At 38.4% G+C, this 24,502-nt stretch overlaps 1 long non-coding RNA gene across 2 annotated transcripts in view; it reads right to left on the reverse strand.

The window, feature by feature from the left end:
* LOC137201746 (uncharacterized) overlaps window positions 1–24,502 on the reverse strand; it is a 97,464-nt gene continuing 72,962 nt past the window's right edge. Inside the window, exon 3 of one of the 2 annotated variants that reach the window (XR_010932303.1) lies at window positions 1–9,478. This is a non-coding gene — a long non-coding RNA (uncharacterized lncRNA). Of the gene's footprint in view, window positions 9,479–17,107; window positions 20,438–24,502 lie in introns of those variants that run through there. The other variant, XR_010932304.1, reaches the window with a different exon arrangement.

Here is a 24,502-nt window from a genome sequence, read left to right on the forward strand (position 1 = left end):
ACAACCCCGCGACGCGCTCTCGCAGGGGCATAATTCCAGAGATAGACGGAAAAAACCTCTCAAGTCCAAAGCACGGGTTTCCTTTTAGCTCCTTCCTGAAGGTGTCTTTCCCCCTCAGGCGACACTTCTCGCACTTTAAGAAACGTCGGTCCAGCCAGCAGCCTACCTCCCTTCCCTTTTGAGTTTCTAGTCTCAAAAGAGCGAGAAGCAAGTCACCGATCTTATTATGCTTCTCATAATGGTTAAAAGCATCTACGAACTGACCATCGCTTTTGGACCGTGTGGTATCGCTGGGGTGACGCTCGCCGCTTCTATTGAGTGGTGAAGGCGCTGGGAGATTGTGGGGAGTCTCAGGGATTTCGGTCAGTTCCTTTCCGAGGGGTGATTGGGGTCCTTTGTAGAATATTATTGTTCAGAGGAGCGACTGCTTTATTATTCCCCAGAGCCCTGAGCAGTGTCTGATTGCCACTCTTAGGGAAGGAGGAAACAAAGAAATTGTCATGCAATATTACAAAGCTGTAGGTCCATTCTCTGTGAAGTACAGTTCTGCCTGGTTCTTGTGACCTGGGCTTAGGAAGAAATCTTTATGAACTGAATTAAACTCATATACATGTTTAAGACAGAGAATATTTTGCCTTTTTAATTATCACCACATCTTACCTTTTTTTTTTTTTTTTTTTTTTTTTTTTTTGCGATACACGGGCCTCTCACTGTTGTGGCCTCTCCCGTTGCAGAGCAGAGGCTCCGGACGCGCAGGCTCAGCGGCCATGGCTCACGGGCCCAGCCGCTCCGCAGCATGTGGGATCCTCCTGGACCGGGGCACGAACCCGTGTCCCCTGCATCGGCAGGCGGACTCTCAACCACTGCGCCACCAGGGAAGCCCCACATCTTACCTTTTTGTCTTTTAATTTCTCTTGGCAATTTCCCCCCTACTTATGTCTATTAGAGATCCCATCTCCATTTGAGTAACAAACTTCTTTAAATACTACAAAAAGTTAAGAAAAAGATTGTAAACATTTATAACTCTTATTTGAGTTTTGTGCCTTTACTTATGGGGATATTTAATTAACATCCAGAACATAATGGAACCTTTTATGTTTCTGAACAAGACATCAGATTGGAACACATCATTGCTTGCTGCTTCTACCCTTCTTTCTTATCTTAGTGCGGTACTTAAAAAAAAAAGAGTGTGTGTGCTGATTAATAACTGAGAATGCCTGATGTAAAATAGAAAGTATTATGATTCAATAATTTTCATAGCTTTTGCATTTATAAAATAAAGATAATTAGTGAGGGAAAATAAGGTATTTCTTTATATCAATAAAATTGATATTAACATTTTACCTTCCTTTTCTCTATTTATAAAAATTAATAAAATAAGGCTTGAATGTGTACCTAGTTCCTTGAAAATTATGAAATAAACTGGCCTAATAATATTTTATTATTATTGGTTTGCAGTTTAGAAGTTTAGTTTTGTTCTATGAATTCTTTGGTAACTAGTCTTCCTCTATATATCCCTTTACTCTCTTTTTTATGAAAGGAGAAGAAAATAGAATGATATAAATAGACTTCATTCTTTTATTCTTTTTCTGCTCCTATAACTTAGGAAGCTATCCTCCCCAACTCCACCTCCACTGGTAGCTTAGCATTTTCCTTTGTCCCATATTGATACCAATTGAGAGTTTCCCCTTTAAAGTTCATCCAATTTCCTTCAGTTTCATTATTTTTTTTAAAATTAGCTTTCCCCAACAGCTTGTTAGATTTTAAAGATCTCATTCTTTTATCCATTTATTAGAGAGGGTATTAATCCTTCCCACCAGCAGTTTTGTTAAAACTTCCAGACATTTTTTTCTGCTTCCAAAAGGAAAGTATTCAATCAGTATACTTGTTTATGAGCTAAAAAAGAAAAAATCCATCGATCTCTTGTTTGTGTTCTGCTTACTTTCCCAATGTGCTCAGCACTGCTGTGAGCCCAGAGGAGGTCTTCTGAAGATATCTGTGGAATCAAATTGAATTGTAGTTCTTTCTACCTGCACTTTTGAGAAATGAAAGCATATTTAAAATTATTTTAGATCTACTTCCCAAAATTCATGTATAAAGCTCATTTCTCTGCAGCTGAAAACTATGCGTAAGGCATTTTCTTTAAAAATCACAGTGGACTGGGGGGAGGCATCCCGTGTGTTATTCTCTCTCAAAAGTCTCTCTTTCCTTAATGTTTGGTTCATGGTATTGCTTTCCTGGAGATATTTCTCTCTTCATTTGTGCTTCACTTCCCAGAGACTGGTAAATGAGGGGGGAAATGTGGACTCATGACGCATCATCATATATTGAGATCAATTATTATGTGGGAGTACTTATGTTAAGAAAATTTAAACTGACCTTAGCAGATTTTGTTGCACTTTGCTCCTTTACTTCTCATCCTGCTAAGCTGTTAATTGTACATAGAACTGCCAAGGTACTTTTCACGGTTAAAAAAAAGGAAGCCGCTTTTTGTGGAAAGGATAATTTTTTTTTTTTTGGTCCTATAAACACAGGTCACATTCTTTGTAAAGCTGTTTTTAACAGGCAAAAATGTACATGTCTCTAGCAGTTAAACTTGCCCTTTAAAAGACCTAGCATGTCCTTAAATGGAGCAGCAACTCAACCGTGGTTGATATGGTTCCCAAAACCCCACGTTTTAAAAGGGTTTCATTGTCGAGGTGCACCAGGATGTACTTTTAGGCCTATAATACACAGTCTGGGCGTCACAACCACATATTTCCCTCATCTCATTCCAACCCTGGTGTGGTGAAACCAAAAAGACTCCAGATCAAGGAGAGTCAGGATTTGCGGAGAAAGGGCTGTGTAAGTACAGTGAGTACAAATCTTTAAGACCTTCCCCAGACTTCTAAGCAGTTGAGAAGGTAGCTTGTTTGCTAAGTGGGGCAAAGTGTCTCCAGGTCTATCGCTGGAGCTGCTGACATAATTAATGATTTCGTCTGGAGCCTGAAAGAAGGCACTTGTATTCCCTCTGGCATGGGCAGGGCAAGTTCATGTCCAAACTCTAATACTTCGGGTTGATTTTAGCTAACAAGTCTGTTGGTCCTCTTGTTACATACCCAAAACCTGAAAGCCAAATATTATATTAGGCTATGATACTTCCCAGCCTTGAGGAGGTTGACACATCCTAAATATATAAACAGATACTATTATCTAAAGATGAATTACATTCTGGTTAGAGATTCCTTATTCCTAGGTCAAACCAGGAAAACTAAAAACCATAGAACAGCCCACCACCACCAAGAACCACGCAGAAAACTACTTTAAAAATCAACATTTTCCACTAAACCTTATATGCAAAATTTTTCTTGTCCCATTTTACACTATGAGGTTAGTGACGATCCTTGAAAATTAATTATGGTACTGAAAAAGACTTTAATAACATTTCTGCTAAAAATAAACTGGAGGCAGTGTAGTGCCCTGGATTCATTATTGCTTACATCTGGTTTCTATTTTTGTGAGTTTCATCTGGTTCTCAGAGAGTTCATTCACAGTCATCACAGGTTTAGTTTCCTGTTCTCCAATGGGAGAACTTGTCTTCATGACCCATCTATTTTTCATCTGAATGCTGCCCGTTTTTACATTAGGAAATGTGGAAAAGGAGAATGAAAACTATATCAGGTCTAATCAAGCAAACTGAAGTCTGAAGATCATCTTTTAGCACCTGATTTATCCTGAATCCAGTGGCGAATTACAATGAGGAAATCACTCTGTTTTAGACCCTTGTAGAAGCAGGTAGGAAATAAAAGAGAAAATAGATGGAAGGAAGAGGAAGGGAAGATGGAAGGAAAGGAAGGAAAGGGGAGAATGGAAGAAAGAAAGAAATTAAAGAAGGGCTTCTTTGTCAATAAGAACACCCATGCCCACCCCATTATATTCCCATTGCCCATAAGACATGGTAATGTATTTTTCTTCCTTTCCATGTTAACTTTCAGGCCTTTTTCAAAGAAAGGAATGAGCTGTATTGTATGCTGGTTGAAAACAATGTCTTGGACTCCTTCCCACACTTAGGGAGGGAGGGGCAGGATGCCAAAGGAGCCTTAGTCCTTGCTGATCTGGACTTGGGTAGACCAGTTTGACTCTAGTTTATAAGTTATCCTATCTAGTATCTTTTTCTCACCATCTAAAACTTCCCAGTGGTTCTCCTCTGTGTAAGCAACACCATCCCCTTTTTGAGATGACTACTTTAACTAAAGATCCTACCTAGTTCATATTCCAAGGTCTCATGAAGGCTATTCTTTTCACCTCACCATATGATTGTCCTAAATTTCCTTCCTGCTGATATCCCAGAGATCAAGATATCCTAGATGCTATCTACAGTCAATAACAGTAATTACAAATATTATTGAGCTCCTATACCTAGGACTGTGATGACTTCAAAGAGCATTATTTCATTCACAATAGATTGCAGCATTACCTTTCTTAACTAGGGTAAATAATTACTAGAACTGAGATTTGAATTTGGTTTTGACTAACACTATGGGTCTCTCTAGTATGACACAGGATCTCACTGCCACATCTCATACCCACTGATCTATAAGGGTTGATTTGGCTAATGTGACTGACTAGGCAACTGTTATCTTCTCTCACCCATCCATGTAGGTTCCTGAAAGCTATGCACTTAGTTGAAGAGGTTGAGAATGACCATTTTTCCAACAAGGTTATTGAGACGCTGAGTATCTTCACTGGAAAGCAAACTGTAGGATGCTCTAACTCTACAGACCAAAATGAAAAGAAGAGCATTCTTTTTCTTCCCCCCTGCTGATTACATGATCTTATTACACACTACAGAAATAGTTCAAGAATAAACCTTATCTGATGGTCTTATGCCAACATCTATTGAAGTTCTACTTTATGCTAAGTTCTATTCTTAGAGCTTTAAAGAAAGCCACATGCATTGGATTATTGCTCTGGTGACCATAGCAATTATTCAAGATAATTTCTTTCCCTTTCCTTTCAACATCATATTTGGACCTAACAATTTCAGCTTTTGTTAAGGGGCATAATATATATTTTTGAAAGTCATGTGAAAAATATGTATGTATCTTTTGGAAAATTACTATCAAATACACTTTCATTTAAGCTATTTATCACCTACTATGTCCAAGACGTGTATTTTTTTAAAAAAACTATATGCCATGACTACATTTCTTCCTCTATTGCTTGGGCTACTTTCTTTCCCTTTTTGTTGTAAGTTACTTCAAATCTTTTTTGGAAGTAAACAGGTATAAAAGAAAACCTAGTACAAGGTTGAGATATAGTGTCAGGGCTATTTTCAGAGAACATGAAGTCTGTTCATTTGTTCATTCAGTCATTCAATAAATATTTCTTAAATATCTACTAGGTCAGGCACTTTGTTAGGTACTGGGGTTACACTGATGACATGGAATTTGCAATCTCTTCAGAACTGTGAATCTCTTTACTTCTTGTTTACTAAACATTTGACAGTTTTATTATAAATCTTTGAATTTTGACATAGGAAATATTTTACTCACATTGTTTATTGTCTGTCTTCTTCCAGTGGAATAAATGCAAACTCTGTGAAGGCCAAGATCTTTGTCTGTTTTTGCTGTACCTCCAGAATCTAGAGCAATGCTTGCACGTGGCAAGAAGTCAATAAATATTTCAAAGAGTGAAAGAATAAATGAAGATTAAAAGGTACAAATACTTTTCCCCTAAATGCACATCCTGGTACAAATACATATATGCATATTTCTTTGATAAGACAGATTTCTACCCTGAGTTGGCAATTTTCTTCACTATTGCCACATACTTATTAGTATCTTATATCAATATACTAAAGGATTACTGATAAATGGAAATAATGTCAGTTTAAACACAATATCCTATGTAATAATAAGTTAGACTTGCCCAGAAGTGAATTAGTTTTACCATCAAAGGCAGGTCCTATTTTCACTTCTGTGTGCATTCATTTTACCTCCCAAACTGTAACACAATTAGAATAGTCTCTATCATCAGATCATGCAGCCAAAGTGGAGAATGTTATTTTACCACACCCGAGTAAGGATTCCTGCTAATGGGAAAGACTGGCTATTGTCCTTTAGGTGGTTCCATCATAGCTGAATCATTAATCAACCAAAGCCTTAAGGATGTTGAATTTGTCTTTTTTTCCCTACAGTAAGTAAATACATGTTATTGTCATGGTAGATGAGCTGGGCAGATTAGAATCATACCTGAGTCATTTCCCCACTCCTTTTCCGCCACATCCAATTGTATAATAATGCCTATGAATGCATTTTTCAGTCATTTTTAAAAACCACATTTTCCCCTCCAATGACCTGTCATGGCTGTGGTTTAAGTGCTACATTTTCCTTGCAATAGCTTTGAGCAATGGCCTTCCACTTCACCGTGAGCTTAATATACATGCTACATTAATTCAGTAGAATGAAGAATTATACTAAAAACCTAAAATAAATCTGATCTACAAATCCTATCTCTTATAATCCTACATATTACCTCTCACTGGAGTTTCAGACATCTGTGAATGCATGAAACCTTATTATTGGGTTATTTTTCAATCCCGTCAAGAAAGGCTACTACATGGCCCAATAGGTTAAAACTTAAAATGCAAGCAACATCGCCTGTTAAAAACACGTCATTGGATAGGACTTGAAAATCATAGTTGCTGTCTTGCTCAGTCATCATAGATCTTGGCCTAGAGTTCTTGGCAGGAACAGTGTCTGAATGGGGCCTATCTCAAGCTCTAGTAGAAGGTGTTGAAAGAATAAAAGTTGGCAAAATTTTCGGCAGAGAACCAAGGATAGTAGAAACTACTTTCATATTATAAACTGGAGATAATAGAACGTCGTGACCTTAAGTATTGCTTTTAAAAGAGACATCAGACGACCTTATGTTTAATAAGGTGTCATATTCTTGATTTAAAGGATGAAGCTCAAATAATTAGAACATCATTGAAGTATAAATATTGAAAATCAGGGCAAAAGTTGAGTGCTATAGCAATTTCAAGAGGAGAAACTTCCTTGGTGTCACTCAGTCAGCCTTCAGCATATTGTACTGTGCAAGTCTCCTTGGGAATATTGCTCATTCATTAGGTTCTCCTAAATGCTCCTCAAAGAAACCTCATTGTTATCTAACATTAAACCAAAGAGAAACAGACAAAGGCAAAACCACAGGCTCCATATGAAGGAAGGAGCTCTGAATTACAATCTGCTGGCTTCCAATTTTTGCTACATTTGCTTAGGGAATGAGGACTATATTCATCTGTATTTGTCATGAATGTATGTTGACAATATGGGCAGTGGAAAAAGTGAGTCAAAGACCGAGAATTTAGTCCTGCCTCTTCCTTTCACCAGCTAGTTTTGTAAACTTAGAAAAGGCACAGAACCTCTCAGAGTTAGTTTATTCACCTATGAAATGCAGATAGCATTAGCACATACTTCACAGGGCTGTCATAATGATTAAATGAAATAATACAGGTAAAGTTAAATCCTTATCGAGATATTTAATTAAATGCATATATTACATTTGACCATTATTCTATACAGAAATACATAGATCTTAATCTGAATTATTCCCTCCTCAGGCATTCAGATGAGTATTCGATAACACATCAGGGCAATTAGACAGTGAAAATGACTTTAAGATTGAGAGTTTTTGTTTGGCTTTTTACTCTCTCAATATTTTCCTTCCTTTACCTGATAAATATTAGCATTGTGTAAATCATTTCAGGAAATACCACTCTCATTGATTCCCAGCATGAATACCATACTGAATATTTTTTAAATAAGGGGTAGCTAATTGATTTGTAACAGGGGTTGGTCTTTTTCAATAGCTGCTGTTATCTGAGCATCTTTGCTTTGATAGCTACTTCTGCTGTGGCTATTACAATCCCTGTGGCATCCCATGAATCAGCAACGTTCAGTTTTGGGGAGAGTCAGTTTGACCCCTTGTGTAACCGTGGTATCTAAGGACTTCTCTGACATAACAACAAACTTCGAGGTTGGGGTCAGAATAGAGAGATAAGAATTGGAAGTCAAGGAATAAGAACCAAAGGGCAGGAATCAGTATATTCAGCAAATACACTGTGTTACAAGAAAAGGGGGAAAACCTAAATCTTTTAACTGAGGAGATTAAATAAGGGAGCAGGATGGTAAGGAGAAAAAGGGAAAAATCTCAAATCACATAGAGAATTTCATTTGAACTTACTATTTGTGTGTACATCTGTCTGAACTTGTTGAAGTTCTGATATTCCCTCCTAGGGGATTTTCAACCCACTAATTCTTAGTAAGGAAAACCCAGGTGATGGGCAAAGCTGAAACGAAATGGATTGGTAAGGTCTGATCAAAGTCTGAGTTCCTCCAGATAGCTCTTGCCTGATTTAGGAACTGTAATTTTTTCCCCACCGAAGCCCGTACCATAACCATAAAGAGCATTAGAATTGCAGCTTGAAAGTCCCTGCTTCTGGGTGATCTTTGTGGCTGGAGTCATGGAGAAGAAAGTATCCTAAAGCCAAAGGATCTCTGTTAATGCACACAGGATGGATGTGGACCACACCTAGCTTGGAGCCTTAACTCTGGTTGTCATAAAGGCTTATGTTAATCCTGGAAAGAATTAATAAGATTAACAATTCAATTCATCATTTCTTTATTGAACTGAGTTCCTACTGTATGAGGCTAGCTCTATAGGAGACGTAAATATGAAAAAGACTCCGTCTATTCCCCTGAGGGATTTACAGACTTGTATGTGTAGAGATTAGGCCTGTATAAAATCTTTAAGCCCTCCATTTTTACTCCTTTTCTATCAGAGGAATAACGTGAATAAAAGTAATTCAATCATAGGCAGTGTCATTTCTCCAATAAGAAAGAAAGAACATACAAAAGCCTCCATTTCCTTTTGATGGCATCAGGCTTCTGATGGACCAGAAAAAGACCCAGTGTACTGCAGCACAATAAAACTTATTCCTAAAGAGGAGGGCAGAGTCCTGTCACTATGAGTGTTCTTTCATCAGTAATGATTACTGCGTACCATTTCTATGAAAAATTAATATCTTACTTAGTAGACACCATTGGTTACCTAATGTCTTTTCTCACACATCCTTCCTCCTTCTTAATAGGTCCCTGATTTTATTCAGGCATTTAACCCTCTCTGTGTGACCACATTCTTTAGGGTGGGCAAGCCCCAGCCCTGACCCGGGCCTAGGGATACGTCCTGGTGGGTCCAAATCCATTGTAGTGGGTCTATCCCTTTGTCAGTGATTGGTTAGGTATACACATGTGATCCAGTTCTGTTCAGTAACGTCTGTAGAGTGAGGAACATTGGGAAAATCTGGAAAGAGTTTCTTTGCTTCTAAGAGAAACAGGGAGAGTCATCTCTACCTTCTGAAGACACGGGTTGCATCTGGATATGTTACCTGGATCTGTGTCACCCATCTTGCCCTCAGTCTCAGGATGAAGCTAACCTACAGATGAAGGCAGACAGAAGAGGGTCTTAGAAGAGCAGAGTCAAGGTCACTTTTTTGACACCTAGAGAACTTTGTGTAGGAGAGATAATAAATGTTAAAATATCAAGCCAATCTGAGTTGAGTTTTCTGTTATTTGCAGCTAAGAAATTTCTAACAGATATAGTCACTGTTTGAGGGAACCATAGCTCACACTATGTGTTCTGTAGTTTGGGAGAACTACTTTCACCTTTGCCCATACCTGAAGCCCATATTTTACACTATGAGATTGAGCAGAGGTGAATGTCAGTGTTGATCTAATTGAAGCCCAGGGTACACCTTGAAATGGAGAACTCAGAAAGCAACCAAATATCAGATTTTATCTTCTGGAAGTGTTTTCCTGAAGGAAAAGTTGGAGTTGGTCTGGGAGACTTGAGGGGCATGACAGACATGGGAGTTTAAGTTTTAAGGTGTCTTCCCTAATGTTCACTAGGGAAGAAAGTCCCTGCTTTCATACTTTTTGTATGAAAGTCCAAAGCAGCTAAAATTACATCTTTTGCTCCTCCCTTCTGAGACAGCTTATTTTAATCCCTCAGTAAATTACTTAGAATACGTGTCATAGTCTTATGTGTTAGGCTGGTGGAAACTGTAGGACAGGTGGCCAGGGGTAGAGGTATTTGCTTTATTTTATGGTCTTTTTGGCACTACCAACAAGTTTTTCATTGGATGGACTATAACATATCATAGCAATGGAGAGTGACAAACAGCCTTGGGATCACCAGTGGGGAGAACATACTTCATTTTTTCTAAGACAGTTGTTTCCCCTAGCATACTTACATCTCTGAAATTGGACTGCATTTCACAATTGCTCTTAGCCAAGTGGCAGTCATGATGTAGCCTTTCATTGCTTGTTCACACACATCAACACTTGTAGGATTGGCTCTAGTGACTTAGAAGAAATTCCTAGAGACAATAGTGGAGCACTGTCTTAAGAAATGCTGCATCACGAACGGTCCAGATGGCGCAAGTGTTGATACTGTGTGCCAAAACATGGACATGGTTGATTCTGAGTCTGAAAGTTATTCAGAAAGTCATTCATAAAATATATGGGTAAAGTTATTAGACAGTCAATAACTTAACCAATATATTTTATGAAAAAACCTGTCATATATGCCTATATGTCTAATGCATTTCTCAATAAATATAAAATAAAAATCCTAAGTTATAAGAACACATTCTATCCTAGCTTTATTGGCAGTATTAAAAATATTTTAGAGGTGCATGAAATAATGATGTTGATAACATCTCAGATTCAATGAAAGATGGTTCCTGGACAGTCAAATCACACTGTCACTGAAGAACCAGACACTTCTTCTACTGCACTTGTCAGAAGGTTACTTCCTATGAGCACAGTCACCTCTCTTGTTGTTCTTTTTTGAATCAATGCATCAAGTGGGTACTCCTGATTGGCTAGACTCAGTCACATGACTTCTTCTAACTAGAAAGAAATCTGAGGATGTGATCTCTAATTTCTGTTGTGGGAAGATGAGACTCAGGGCATGAGAATATCCCAGATTGTAGAAAAATAGTCATACTTCAATAAAGAAAGTCATTTGGGTGCTTCTGCAGATCTGAAGCACACATGTGAGTAGCTAGGCTCCCTAATGTCTGTGGTCTCCTGGCGACTTGGCTGGGGGTTGTGTATGAGTGAAGATGGCCTCCCTAATGTGTCTGGTGGATGTCTATTAGTGAGGAAAATGGGGATGCCTAGGCCACATACCTCTCACCATCCAACAGTCGGAAAGCTGTTAGGCCTGTGGAGGCTCAGGTGCAAAACTTTCATGTTTTAATTTCCTCCACATTTTATCAGTCATGGTAAGTCACAAGGGCAGCCCACATTCAAGGCGTGGGGAAACAGACTTCACCTTTTAATGGAGGAGCTACAAAGTACTGTGAGCATTTTTGCAGCCAATCACTTTCTCTCAAGATAGAGTGACTGGCTGGTATGTCTTCCCTTATAGTCTTCTAGTTGCAAAAATCTATGCTATGCAAAGTTTTTTTCCCTCTGTTCACCTTGCTTATTAATTATCTCTGTTTATAGATTGCAAATTTTGCTGTCTTACCTTCTCCTTAAAGACTCAAATAAATATACCCTGACCCAACCAGCATAGGTAGTGAAAAGAGCACTAAGCCTTTGTTTTCATTTTGATGTGTCAAGAGGCAATGGGAGAGTTCTTGCAAGTAAAGCCTCTGCTACAATTTTAGAAAGTATGCTCTGCATAAGGTTACCTAGTTTAGGTAGAATGTGCACTCAACTCAGCTGATCAGAATCCCAGCTGCTTCCCCCAAGAGGGAGGATCATTTTTCTCTAATTCATACAAATGTACCATATATGCCAGTGGCATCCTGATTAAAAGCTCTGAGTCCTAATTTCATCAGCTGAAAACTAAGCAGAAGGAACTCTCAATTCAATACCCTTTTATGACAAAAACTTTCAACAAGCTAGACATACAAGGAATTTTTCTCAATATAATAAAGCCCATGTATGAAGAGCCCACAGCTAACATTGTACTCAGTGGTGAAAAGCTGAAAGATTTTCCTCTAAGATCAGGAACAAGGCAAGGGTGCACACTGTCACCACTTCTTTTCAACACAGTTCTAGAAGTCCTAGCTAGAGCAATTAGGCAAGGAAAAGAAATAAAACTCATCTAACTTGGAAAGGAAGAAGTAAAATAATCTTTGCTTGAAGATGAGATGATCTTATAGGTAGAAAACCCTTAAAACTTTGCAGATAAAACTGTTAGAACTAATAAATGAATTCAGTAAAATTGCTGGATATGAAATAAACATACAAAAATAATTTCCATATACTAACAACAAACTATCTGAAAGGGAAACCAAGAAAATAATCCCATAATGATAAAAAGAATAACATACTTAGGAATAAACAAACTTAAACCAAGGAGATGAAAGACTTGTATACTAAAAATTACAAAACATTGATATATTAAAGAAGACAGAAATAAGTGGGAAGATATTATGTCTTCATAGATTGGAAGACTTCATATTGTTAAACTGTCCATACTACTCAAAGTGATCTACAGATTCAATGCAATCCTTTATCAAAACCCCAATGTTATTTTTCACAGAAATTAAAAAAAAATCATATAGAAGCACAAAAGACTGTGAATAGCCAAATTAATCTTGAAAAAGAAGAACAAACCTAGAGGCATCACATCTCCTGATTTCAAAATATATTCCAAAGCTACAGTAATTAAAATGATGTGGTACTGGCTTAAAGATAGACATATAGACCAATGGAACAGAACAGAGATCCCAGAAATAAGACCATGCAAATACAGCTAACTGATCTTTGACAAGGGTCCCCAGAATACACAATGGGAAAAGGGTAATCTCTTCAACAAATGGTGTTGGGAAAACGGCATATCCACATGCAAAAAATGAAACTGGACCCTTGTCTCTCACCATACACAAAAATCAGCCCAAAATGAATTAAAGATTTAAACATAAGACCAGAAACTATAAAACTCCTAGATGAAAACATAAGGGAAAAGCTTTATGAGATAGATCTTGGTAGTGAATTTTTGGATATGACACCAAAAGTACAGGCAACAAAAGCAAAAATAGACAAGTGAGATTACATCAAACTCAAGGAAACAATCAATGGAGTAAAAAGGGAAACTGTACAATGAAAGAAAATATTAACAAACCCAATATCTGATACGGGATTAATATCCAGAATATACTAGGAACTCCTAAACTCAATATCCTAAATAAATAAATAAATAACCTGATTAAAAATGAGTAAGGACTTGAGTAGACATTTCTCCAAAGAAAACATACAATTGGCTAACAGATATATGACAAGATGTTAAGCATAACTAATCATCAGGGAAATGCAAATCAAAACCACAATGAGATATCACCTCACACTTGTTGGTATGGTTATTATCAAAAAAAACCCACAAAAGATAACAAGTGTTGACAAAGGATGTGAGAAATTGAAACTTTTGTACACTGTTGATGAGAATGTAAAATAGAGTGCAACCAGTATGGAAAACAGTATAGAGTTTCCTTAAAAAAATAAAAATAGAATTACCATATAATCCAGCAATCCCACTTCTGGGCATATATCCAAAATAACTGAAATCAGTATCTTGAAGAAATATCTGCATTTCCATGTTCACTTCAGCATTATTCACAATAGCCAAGATATGGAAAAAACCTAAATTTTCATTTACTGGTGAATGGATAAAGAAAGTGTGGTATATACATAAAATGGAATATTATTCAGCCTTAAAAAAGAAAGAAATCCTGCCATATGCAGCAATATGGATGAACCTAGAGGACATTATGCTAAGTGAAATAAGCCAGTCATTGAAGAACAAATACTGTATGATTCCATTCATACAAGGTATCTAAAAGAGTCAAACTCAAAGAAACAGAAAGTAGAAAGGCAGTTGCCAGGGGCCAGGGGTTGGGGGTAGTAGAGAGTTGGTGTTCAAAAGTATATAGTTTCAGTTACGCAAGATGAATAATTTCCAGAGATCTGTTGTACAGCTTGGTGCCTATAGTTAACAATACTGTATTGTGCACTTAAAAATTTGTCAAGAGTGTGGATCTGATGTTGTGTTCTTACTACACTAATAATAATAAAAACAAAAAAAATCTTTCCAACTGTTGTCATAAGGTTGTTCTGGGGATTCAATGATACAATTCCCATGGAATCTTTAAAAACTATAAAGTGCAGTAAAACTACTTGGTTGCCATTCTTATCGATATTTTAATACCGTTTAATACTGATGGATGGCTTATATTTTAGAATCTCTTGGTAATAACTGTGACTTTGCCATTTTAAGGATCATTCATCATGATCAATGAAACCACCTAGGGAGACAGTATGAAGTGTTTATTGCCATTATTTAGCCAAATATCTATTAGCTAATCTTCTATTGTGTATTTAGCAAAATTCTAGGCACTGTGGGAAATAGTATTAGATGGACATCATCCTTCTCTTTAAGTAGTTTAACGATCTAGTTAGGAAAATGAAGCTATCCCATACAAGACAATTAGCAAGGAATGAAACAGTAATGAATCAAGAACCAAGTAATATGTAGTCTCAGACCCAGTTGAAGTTCAGACAAGAGGAAGATCCTGGAGGTGTGAGCGCTCCATGACATCTTCTTGGAAAAGGTGAGGCATCAGAGAGTTAGGAGAGAAACAATCGAAATTGCTATGGCTGCTCTATTGGCGCCATCCTGCTTTTTAGGGTCTCCAAAACTGTAAAGACCTTCTTGATTCAGTTGTCAATTATTTGACAGTGTGTGGTTTAAAAACAGAATCCCTCCTCTAGCTTGGAAAGAAATTTCTCCCCACATGTCAAGTTTCCTTGATACAGGCTTGAGCATGACCTTGGACCTTTTTTAGATTACAGAAAGTTTTTGTAGAATCTTCACAGCCAGCATCATTTCTGACAGGAGGATATCTTTGATGTTGATGATAATCATCAGAAATTTACGTTGTTTTATTATGCTTTCAGAGGATGTGAAGTTACTAAGTAGATTCACCAGGAGGTACATCAATCAGCAAGGAAATTAATTGGCATACTCATTTCACAGTGTTTCTTTCTTTTTCCTTCAACAGTTCCTTATTGCATTGTTTCTCAAAGTGTGGTCTGTGGGCAACCTACACCAGAATCCACTGGGTGTGGTAATTAAAAATTCAGGTTTCCGAAACACATCTCAGGCCTACTGAATCAGAATCTTTGGGGACAGTCCAAGAATCCACATTTGTGTGAGCTTCCCAGACGATCTTTTGCACGTCAATGTTTAACAATCATGCCTTAATGCTTGCTGAATATATAAACATCTAAATGTCCCCTCCACCTCCCACCTCTGCACCCCCAATCAAATCAGATCTCTAATGTTGGGACCCAGGCATCAGAGTTTTTAAAACTTCAAGGCAATTCCAATGTGTAGCCACAGTTGATGATCATTGGCTTACAGCAGTACCTCTCAAGCTTTTATGTGTACATGAGCCACCTAGGGATTTTATTAAAATGTGATTCTGATTTAGGAAGTCTGAAGTAAGTCTTTAAATTCTGCATTTCTAATAAGTTCCCAGGTGATGTAGATGCTGCAGGTCCATGGACCCCAATTTGAGTAGCACAGGCTTAGAAAAAAATACATTTAATTGTTTAACTGCCCCATTCTTTATTGACACAATCTCCTGCGTGATTTACGTATGATCAAACCTAATTCCACACTAATTTATGGCATAGTGAAATCTCTGTTCCAAAGAATCCTTTTTCCAGCTTCCCATAAAAATAGTATAATATTTCTTCCAGACTTATACTGGCCAACAAACCCTGCATTTCTACTTTGACCTCTTTTCTTACCTCTCCCTCTAAACGTGCTTTCTTTATGTTCCTCACGTATAACAGCTCATTTCTGCTCAAGGTCTTTGCCTTGTGGCTTCCATGCAGACTGTTCTCCCAGTTCACTGTAAGGTTGGCTCTCTCTGTACTTTCAGGATTAAGTTTCAATATCATCTCTTTTGTGGGAATTTCACTGTCTTCCTCCATCCCATTCCAAATATATATTCTCTCTTACATCATCATGTTTTGTTTTCTTTATAGAACTTACTATCTGAAATTCCTATAGATTTATTCCTTTCCTTTTAAATTGTCTATCTCCCCACTCCACCGCCACCACCATGGCGGCCACACAGGGGTTAAGGCCTGGTCTACCTTGTTCACAGCTAGCCCAGTGCCTGAGACAATGCCTGATATATGGTGATTGATCAATAGATGTTGTTGGGACTTCCCTGGTGGCACAGGGGTTAAGAATCTGCCTGCCAATGTAGGGGACACGGGAAGATCCCACATGCCACGAAGCAATGAAGCCCATGAGCCACAACTACTGAGCCTGCACTTTAGAGCTCACGAGCCACAACTACTGAGCCCGCGTGCCACAACTACTGAAGCCTGCGGGCCTAGAGCCCATGCTCTGCAACAAGAGAAGCCACCACAGTGAGAAGCACATGCACCACAACAAAGAGTAGCCCCTGCTCGCTGCAACTAGAGAAAGCTCACGTGCAGCAACGAAGACCCAATGCAGCCAAAAATAAATAAATATAAATAAATAAATTTATTTAAAAAATTAAAAAATAAATATCGTTGAAGGAATGAATGGTATTCTGTAACATCATCTGCTGTGTGTTTGTTTACAATACCAATTCCTGGGTCCCAGCCTCAGAATATCCATTTCAGTAGTTCTGGGATGGGCTCCAAAGATCATACGTTGAGAAACAAAGTCCTATAGTGTGTGTTCCTTTCTTGATTGCCTGAATATTCTTGGATAATAGCTATGGATATTAGAATTCCTAACTTCTTTTAGAAAGGGAATATGTCACAAAAATAGGATATATTTCTCTTGTCTTTTAAGCTAGGGTAGATTTACTATGAGTACCACATCAGACCACACCTCTTATCTACTGAAGTAATATTTCTGGGTAACAGTTCTAGTAATTTTTATTTCTTAAAAGATCTCCAGGTGATACTGCTAAGTATTCAGTTTTGTGCAGCACTGGAGTGTGAGGGACTCATTATTAGAACTGATGGGACACAAAACAAGCATTGATGTTAATTCTCCACAAGCATATACATAAAACCTCTGAATAACATGCTGTATCTGATAGAAATGCTTTTGGGGCAAGCAAAGACAAAAAAATCTGATTAACAGTAGATTAAACAATGGGTGATTTTTCCTCTTTCGTAACGAGAAATCCGAAGTTCGGTGTTTACTGACATTGGTTCAGCAGCTCTGCTCAAGGATTCAGATTATTTCCACCTTTATCTTCCAACTACCCTCATACACTTGCTTTCTTCCTCATGCTTGTAACTTTGTTTGCATAAAAGCCCACACAGCTTCAGGTGTCACGTTCATGTTCAAGGCAAGAAAGAAAGAAAAATCTTTCCCAGGAGCTCCCTCAGAAGACATCTTCTTTTTCCTCAGCCAGAACTTGGCATTCTACCCTAGCTGCAAGGAAGTCTGAGGATGTGAGTAGAGAGCTTTCCAGACCACACGGGGCAGGGAGGCAGCCAGTGAGAAGGGGATTGGGAATGGTCTTTAAGTAGCCAAGGAACAGCATCTGCCACATATGCCTGTTGTGGAAACAGGATTTAGCCCAAGACGATGTCCAAAGGGAGACTTTCACCCTCTCCTGCTCCATTCAATCTATATGATTACACATAATGATTTAATACTTGTATACGTTGAGAAATGACTACCACAATTAGTCTATTTAACATCCTTATCGCTTCACATAGTTAAAAATCTTTTCTTGTGATGAGAACTTTTTTGATCTACTCTCTTAGCAACTTTCAAATATACAGTACAATATTATTAACTATAGTCCCCAGACTATATGTTACATCACCAGGACTTATTTATTTTATAACTGGAAGTTTGTACCTTTTGACTCCCTTCACCCATTTCACTCACCCCCCATCCACTGCCTCTGTGAATCACCAACCTCTTATCCGTATCTATAGGTTTGGACTTTCTGTTTGTTTGTTTTTTTTTAGATTCTGCATATAAGCAAATCATACAGTATTTGTCTTTCTCTGACTTATTTCACTTAGCATAACGTCCTCTAGTTTTATCCATATTGTTGCAATTGGCAAGATTTCCTTCTTTTTTTAAGGCTGAATAACATTCCATTACCTATATCTATATGTGTCTATTTATATCTATATCTATGTAGATATATCACATTTTCTCTATCCATTCATCTATCTTTATCCATACATCTATTTATGGACACTTAGGTTGCTTCCACGTCTTGGCTACAGTAAATAATGCTTCAATGAACATGGGGGTATATATATCTTTTTACATTAGTGCTTTTTTTTCCTTCAGGTAAATACCCAGAAGTGGAATTGCTGGATCATATGGTAGCTCTAATTTTAATTTTTTGAGGAAACTCCATACTCTTTTCCGCAGTGGCTGCACCAGTCTACATTCCTACCAAGAGTGCACAAGGGTTCCCTTTTCTCCACATCCTTGGCAACACTTGATATTTCTAGTTTTTTGATATCAGCCATTCTAACAGGTATGAGGTGATATTTCATTGTGGTTTTGATTTGCATTTCCCTGATAATTACCAAATGCTTGATTTACCCTTGGCGGTAACAACGACAACTTATATGTTCCAGGCATTATCTATAAGCACTTTATATACATTAACTATTTAATCTTCATGAAAAACTTATGAAGTAGATCCGATTACTATCCCCAGTTAACAGATGAGGAAACTGGTTTATAGAGAAGTTACGTAATTTGTCCAAGGTCACTCAGCTGGTGATTGGTAGAGTGGGATTCAAACCCAGGCAATTTGCTTCTAGAGTCCATGTTCTTAACCATAATACTATACTGAACTCCCTTCCACGGGTACTTAGGTTAAAGTGCGCTGACTAAAGGAACATAACTTAGTCAAACAAAGTTAGTCTTCCTTAGTTGCTGCAGGAAGGGAAACACACATCGGGGGAATAGTGAGGAACCTGAAAAGGGGAAACCAAGTAAGGGTACTTAAAGGGTCTGGGGGCAAGAGTTAGTCATAGGAAGGGCTTAGCAAGGATAGTTCAAGAATCTGTAGACTACGTGAGTTACTAGAACACTCAGTGGTCTTTGAACACATGAGTCCATGTGGAATTACTATTAGAACAATTGTGTCTGAGGGAGCTGGGGTTAAGAGGGTTTGAGCTTAGTTAGTTAATCTTCATGTCATGTCATCTGTTTTGTGAGTTGCACAGTTTTGCAAGTAGTGATTTATGTTTCCATTCTTAGTGCCCTCCTCACCAGCTAGCTGCCACCAGGTCCATTACTCCTCTATCAGTCTCGCCTTCTGGTCATTCTTCAGTCTAAGTGGAAGGATAGGCCATTGTCTTTCCGGGAAATGATGAATCCAGATTAGTACCACTGTTCAGTTGGTCGTGACTGTGTTTGCTATCTCAAGTGACAGGCCTTCTGAGTCTTTTCTGTTGGATAATTATTTGTGGAATCTTCTGGAGTGAAAGTGGCTCTGGAGTTATTTGGCTGCAACATAGAAACACTGAGACAGGAAATTACTTAAGCGGAACATAATCCATGTGTACCTTATGCTACTTCATTCCTGTGATAACCAAGTGGCTTTTTCTTTGATTTAATGTAGGTACTTCATCTTTCCCCATGTCTGGAGGATGAATCCTATTTCTAATAATTATTGGGAGCAAGAATATCAGGAGTACCATGATTAAAGGATAAGAGTGTCTACTAATAATTTAGATTCTTGAACCAGCACAGAAGGAAGAAACTAACCAAAAGGATAAAGAACAAAAACTTGCAAAGAAGCATGTGGTAATCAGTGGCTTTGGGAATCTGGGGTCTTGGGCATAAGCCATCTACTTAACATTGTCTTCGGCTTCTAGACCAAAACAACCCTGTAAATGTTGACTCACTCACAGATGAATGTCCAAAGTGATGAGGGCAATGGTATCCATAAATTTATTCTCTGTGGTATCAATGGTCCTTTACTGAGATTCTTCAGATTTTTTCCCCCCTAGAAAACTCATTTCCTCAATATTTCAGTCAGTACTCTTAAAGATACATGTTTTGGCCAAGAGAGAGGGGAACTCCATCACAAGTACCAAGAAAAGGCTCTGAGTTCATGTTCTGTATACGTAAGGTCAGAAGTACACCAGTGCAAACATATTTGAATATAAAACATAAAAGGGCAATCCATCATTAATTTCCCCTAAAACACACTTGCACCTGCAGACTTCCTGGAGGTTCTCTTTTTTTTTCTTTATGGGGAGTGTCTTGAAGTACAGGGACTCTCAAGCACCTGGAGGCCAACGACTGCAGATGTCCGCCTGAAGGCAAAGATTTGATCGGGTTGATGAAACCATCATGGTATGTCCTAGCAAAACAATGATCTACCGATTACAAAGCTTGAAGTGGTTTTAATTCTGAAGATATGCAAATCCTATGCCTGCAAAAGGGGTGGGAGATTCTGCAACAAAAGTCTGGAATGATTTCCAAATGTGTACCATCAAGAACTAGAATTGTTGTTGACATTAAGAGTTTTATTTCATGCAGATTAATTCTATGTTGTTTGAACATAGTTACTGGTTGTCTCAAATATGGCTTAAGTAGAAAAGAAAGGAAGGTTCTTAATTGCCTTGTATTCAGGGTCTGTTTTTGTTAATGGTCCAAGGTGGGACTCTGAACTTTTCCCAGAATTTAAACTAAGTATTAGTTTTTAAAATAAAAAAGATATCAATATTTACTCTAAAAAAACCTCTAAAATCTTTTTGGCCACCTAAAATATATTAAAGACCAATATTTGGAATAAGAATAATTAAGCAGGGCTTCCCTGGTGGCGCAGTGGTTAAGAATCCTCCTGCCAATGCAGGGGACATGGATTCGAGCCCTGGTCCGGGAAGATCCCATATGCCGCTGGGCCACTAAGCCCGTGCGCCACAGCTACTGAGCCTGTGCTCCAGACCCTGTGAGCCACAACTACTGAAGCCCGCAGGCTTAGAGCCCGGGCTCCGCAGCAAAGGAAGCCACCACCCGGGCAAGGCAAGGAAGACCCACCAGCCAAAAATAAATTAATTAAATAAATAAAAAATTTAAAAAACAGAACAATTAAAAAAATTTCCTTTGATTAATAAATTATCTTCCATTTAAAACAAAAGAAGAAAGCAAAACTGCTTAAAGTTCAATCAGCCAGGATGCTTGTTTGAAAAGCTCTTGGGTTTGCCTATCCCTGGCTATTCTTTCTGATTCACATAGAGGCCCGTGCTATTGCTCACAAACCTGACTATTTTGCATAGTTACTACAGTTACACTGCTCTAAGTGAGATTTTTTAAGGTACTTATTGTACTGTGTAAAAACTAAGCATTTCGCAGGCTTGGTCATACCACATAATTGCAAAGGTTCTTAAGTCCAAGTCAACTTGAGCAAGCTTGTTCTTGATTTATGTGCTACTTCCAAAAATATGTCAAGGTACTTATTTCCTTTCGCAGAGAAGCAGTGAGGCAAACATAAGTTGTTATTGGTGATTGCACCCTCACCTGGAACTATAGGACCCAATTTTTGGACTTTGGTCACACCAATTTAAAAAATTTAACTCTTGTGATCATTTATTCCTTACTGATATCCTCTTCTCAACTTTATTCTAAACAATTTTCTGCCTTTTTTGAGCCTAAGAGCCAGGAGACCAAAACCTTCCACTCCTCTTACCGGTTAAATGCAGGCAATTAGGTGGAAATCCCCCTTTAAACACAGGTTGGAGCACACCAGGTTTAATTCTCAGCCTTACCTGGATCCAAGGGTTAACCTCAAGAATCTCTTGACTCATGCTATAAATTTTTCAGAAATATTGACTGCAAAAAAGTATAAACCCATAAACTTTCCCATCATTTAAATTGTACATTTCGAAGCCATCATACTGTTCACAGTAGTAGTGTGATACAATATAGGACTGATGGCTAATTACTTATGTTATTTACCTTCAGGAATACTAAGAGGCATCTCGCATTGGAAGAGTCAAATTTTTTTTTTTTTGCTGATTTCTAAACATTATTTCAGACAGATTTATCCTACTGTCAATAGTGCTTTCAGTTAACTCCAGAGAATGAATACATATCTCCCCCATCTACATCAACATATTCGAAAAAGGCGCGATTTTTTTTTCAAGAACTTGGTGTATCCTCCCAGATTCATCTAGAAATTGATAAAATGGTCAATCAACAAATGCAAAGATGCAAGTGGAGATTATTAAATAACAGTTCCAGGCTCTCTTTTCTCCTCTAGCTGTATTGATCAGCTGTTGTTTCTCTAGGAGGTGGAGTGGCGCTGACATTTGCCCCTTCATTGTGCCTTGTGTTGAGAAGAAGCCGTTTTTTTGGGGGGGCGGGGGAGGATGAGCTGACTGGATCCCTTTTAGACCAGTTATGAGAAAATAGATACCCTGCTCACTTCCCCAGAGTGGGTAGGGGAGTCAGTTTCATACATGACTCACCTTACCGATGGCTCTTCATATCAACCCTGAAAGTGTTACTAAGAAAACCCAAGAATTAACTGCATATAAGCAGTTGAAGCCATAAGTGGACTGAGGGTCAGTCCGCTGACACTTTTTTCCTGAACATTTGATTGCTGAGCAACCAGAAATAGAATAGTCTTGAATAAAGACTAGACAAGTTGTGTTTTAAGTAGGATTTTGGAAAAAGTGTCTTTTAAAGTTTTTTTTAAAAAAATAAATTTATTTATTTATTTTTGGCTGCGTTGGGTCTTCCCCAAGAAGTTGTCTGTGCTGGCTTTCTCTAGCTGTGGCGAGCAGGGGCTACTCTTCACTGCAGTGTGCAGGCTTCTCATTACGGTGGCTTCTCTTGTTGCAGAGCACGGGCTCTAGCTCTAGGCACCTGGGCTTCAGTTGTGGCTCACAGGCTCTAGAGCACAGGCTCAATAGTTGTGGTGCACGGGCTTTGTTGCTCCACGACATGTGGGATCTTCCTGGACCAGGGCTCGAACCCGTGTCCCCTGCATTGGCAGACAGATTCTTAACCACTCTGCCACCAGGGAAGCCCTCTTTTAAAGTTTACTTTCAAGTATGAACAATGATTAAACCATATAGATCTGCTCTAGAATCACCCTCTCCCAAAGTTAGAGGAAACCTAGTGATAAGAACCTAAACACGCCCCCCCAACTCCCACCAGCCTCTTTTCCCTCCCCATTTCAATCTCTCCTCCACTCTTCTGTCACAGTTCTCTTTTCTAAACTTCCAATCTAACCCATGCTATTTTTCAGCCTAAAATTCTTCGATGGATCCCCATTCCCTTAGAAAATAAAGTCCAACCCCCTCATCTAGGCATTAGAGGTCTTTCATAATCTGGTCCCAGTCAAAGATTCTAGACTCTTCTCTTTTGAGCCAGCTTGTCCTCAGCCACACTAAGCTTTTCACTGTTTTCTGACCACACTGACTCTCTTATGTGGTTCTCTCTACCTGCAATGCCCTTTCCCCACCAGGGTCTATGCATCCCAGATAGCAACTTAGCTCTTCCTATTCTGCCCTCAAAGAAGAAGCAATGCCTGGGCTCTGAACTTATCACATGACATTTTTGGTTGTTAGTTACATACTCATGAGTCTGTCCTACCAAGTTGTGAATTCTTTGCTGGAAAAGATATTATTCATCTTTATTCTCCCATTTTCTTTCTTTCTTTTTTTTTTTTTTTGCGGTACGCAGGCCTCTCACTGTTGTGGCCTCTCCCGCTGCGGAGCACAGGCTCCGGAGGCGCAGGCTCAGCGGCCATGGCTCATGGGCCCAGCCGCTCCGCGGCATGTGGGATCGTCGCGGACCGGGGCACGAACCCGTGTCCCCTGCATTGGCAGGCGGACTCTCAACCACTGCGCCACCAGGGAAGCCCTATTCCCCTATTTTCTTGTGTAAATGTGGTGCATAACACATCTTCAATAGTTGTTGAATTTCAGACTGTTTGTTGAATAGCAAATTTGGGCAGGATATGCTGCAGATGTGTGATAATAATTTTAAAATATTGACTTATTTATTTTTGGTTCCCATTACTTGTTCTGCTAGAGCAGTGCTGCCCAGTATAAATATAATGTAAGCCACAGATGCAAGCCACATATATAATTTAAAATTTTCTAGTAGCCACATTAAAAAAGTAAAAAAGAAAACAGGTAAAATTAATTTTCATAGTCTTTTTTTTAATCAAATGTGTCTAAAATATTATTATTTCAACATGGCATTAACATAAAAGATAATTAATGGGATAGTTTACATTTTTTAAGACGTCTTAGAAATCCAGGATGTATTTTTCACATCTCAATTTGGACTAGTCACATCCAAGTGCTCAATAGCCTTATGTGGTTGTAGCTACCATACTGGACAGCACAGCTCTAGAGGTTTCTACTACTTCCATTCAGGAAGTTGCTGGGGGCTGTATAATAACTGCTAT

This window comes from Pseudorca crassidens, chromosome 11 (assembly GCF_039906515.1).
Source record: "Pseudorca crassidens isolate mPseCra1 chromosome 11, mPseCra1.hap1, whole genome shotgun sequence".
NCBI classification, from domain to species: domain Eukaryota; kingdom Metazoa; phylum Chordata; class Mammalia; order Artiodactyla; family Delphinidae; genus Pseudorca; species Pseudorca crassidens.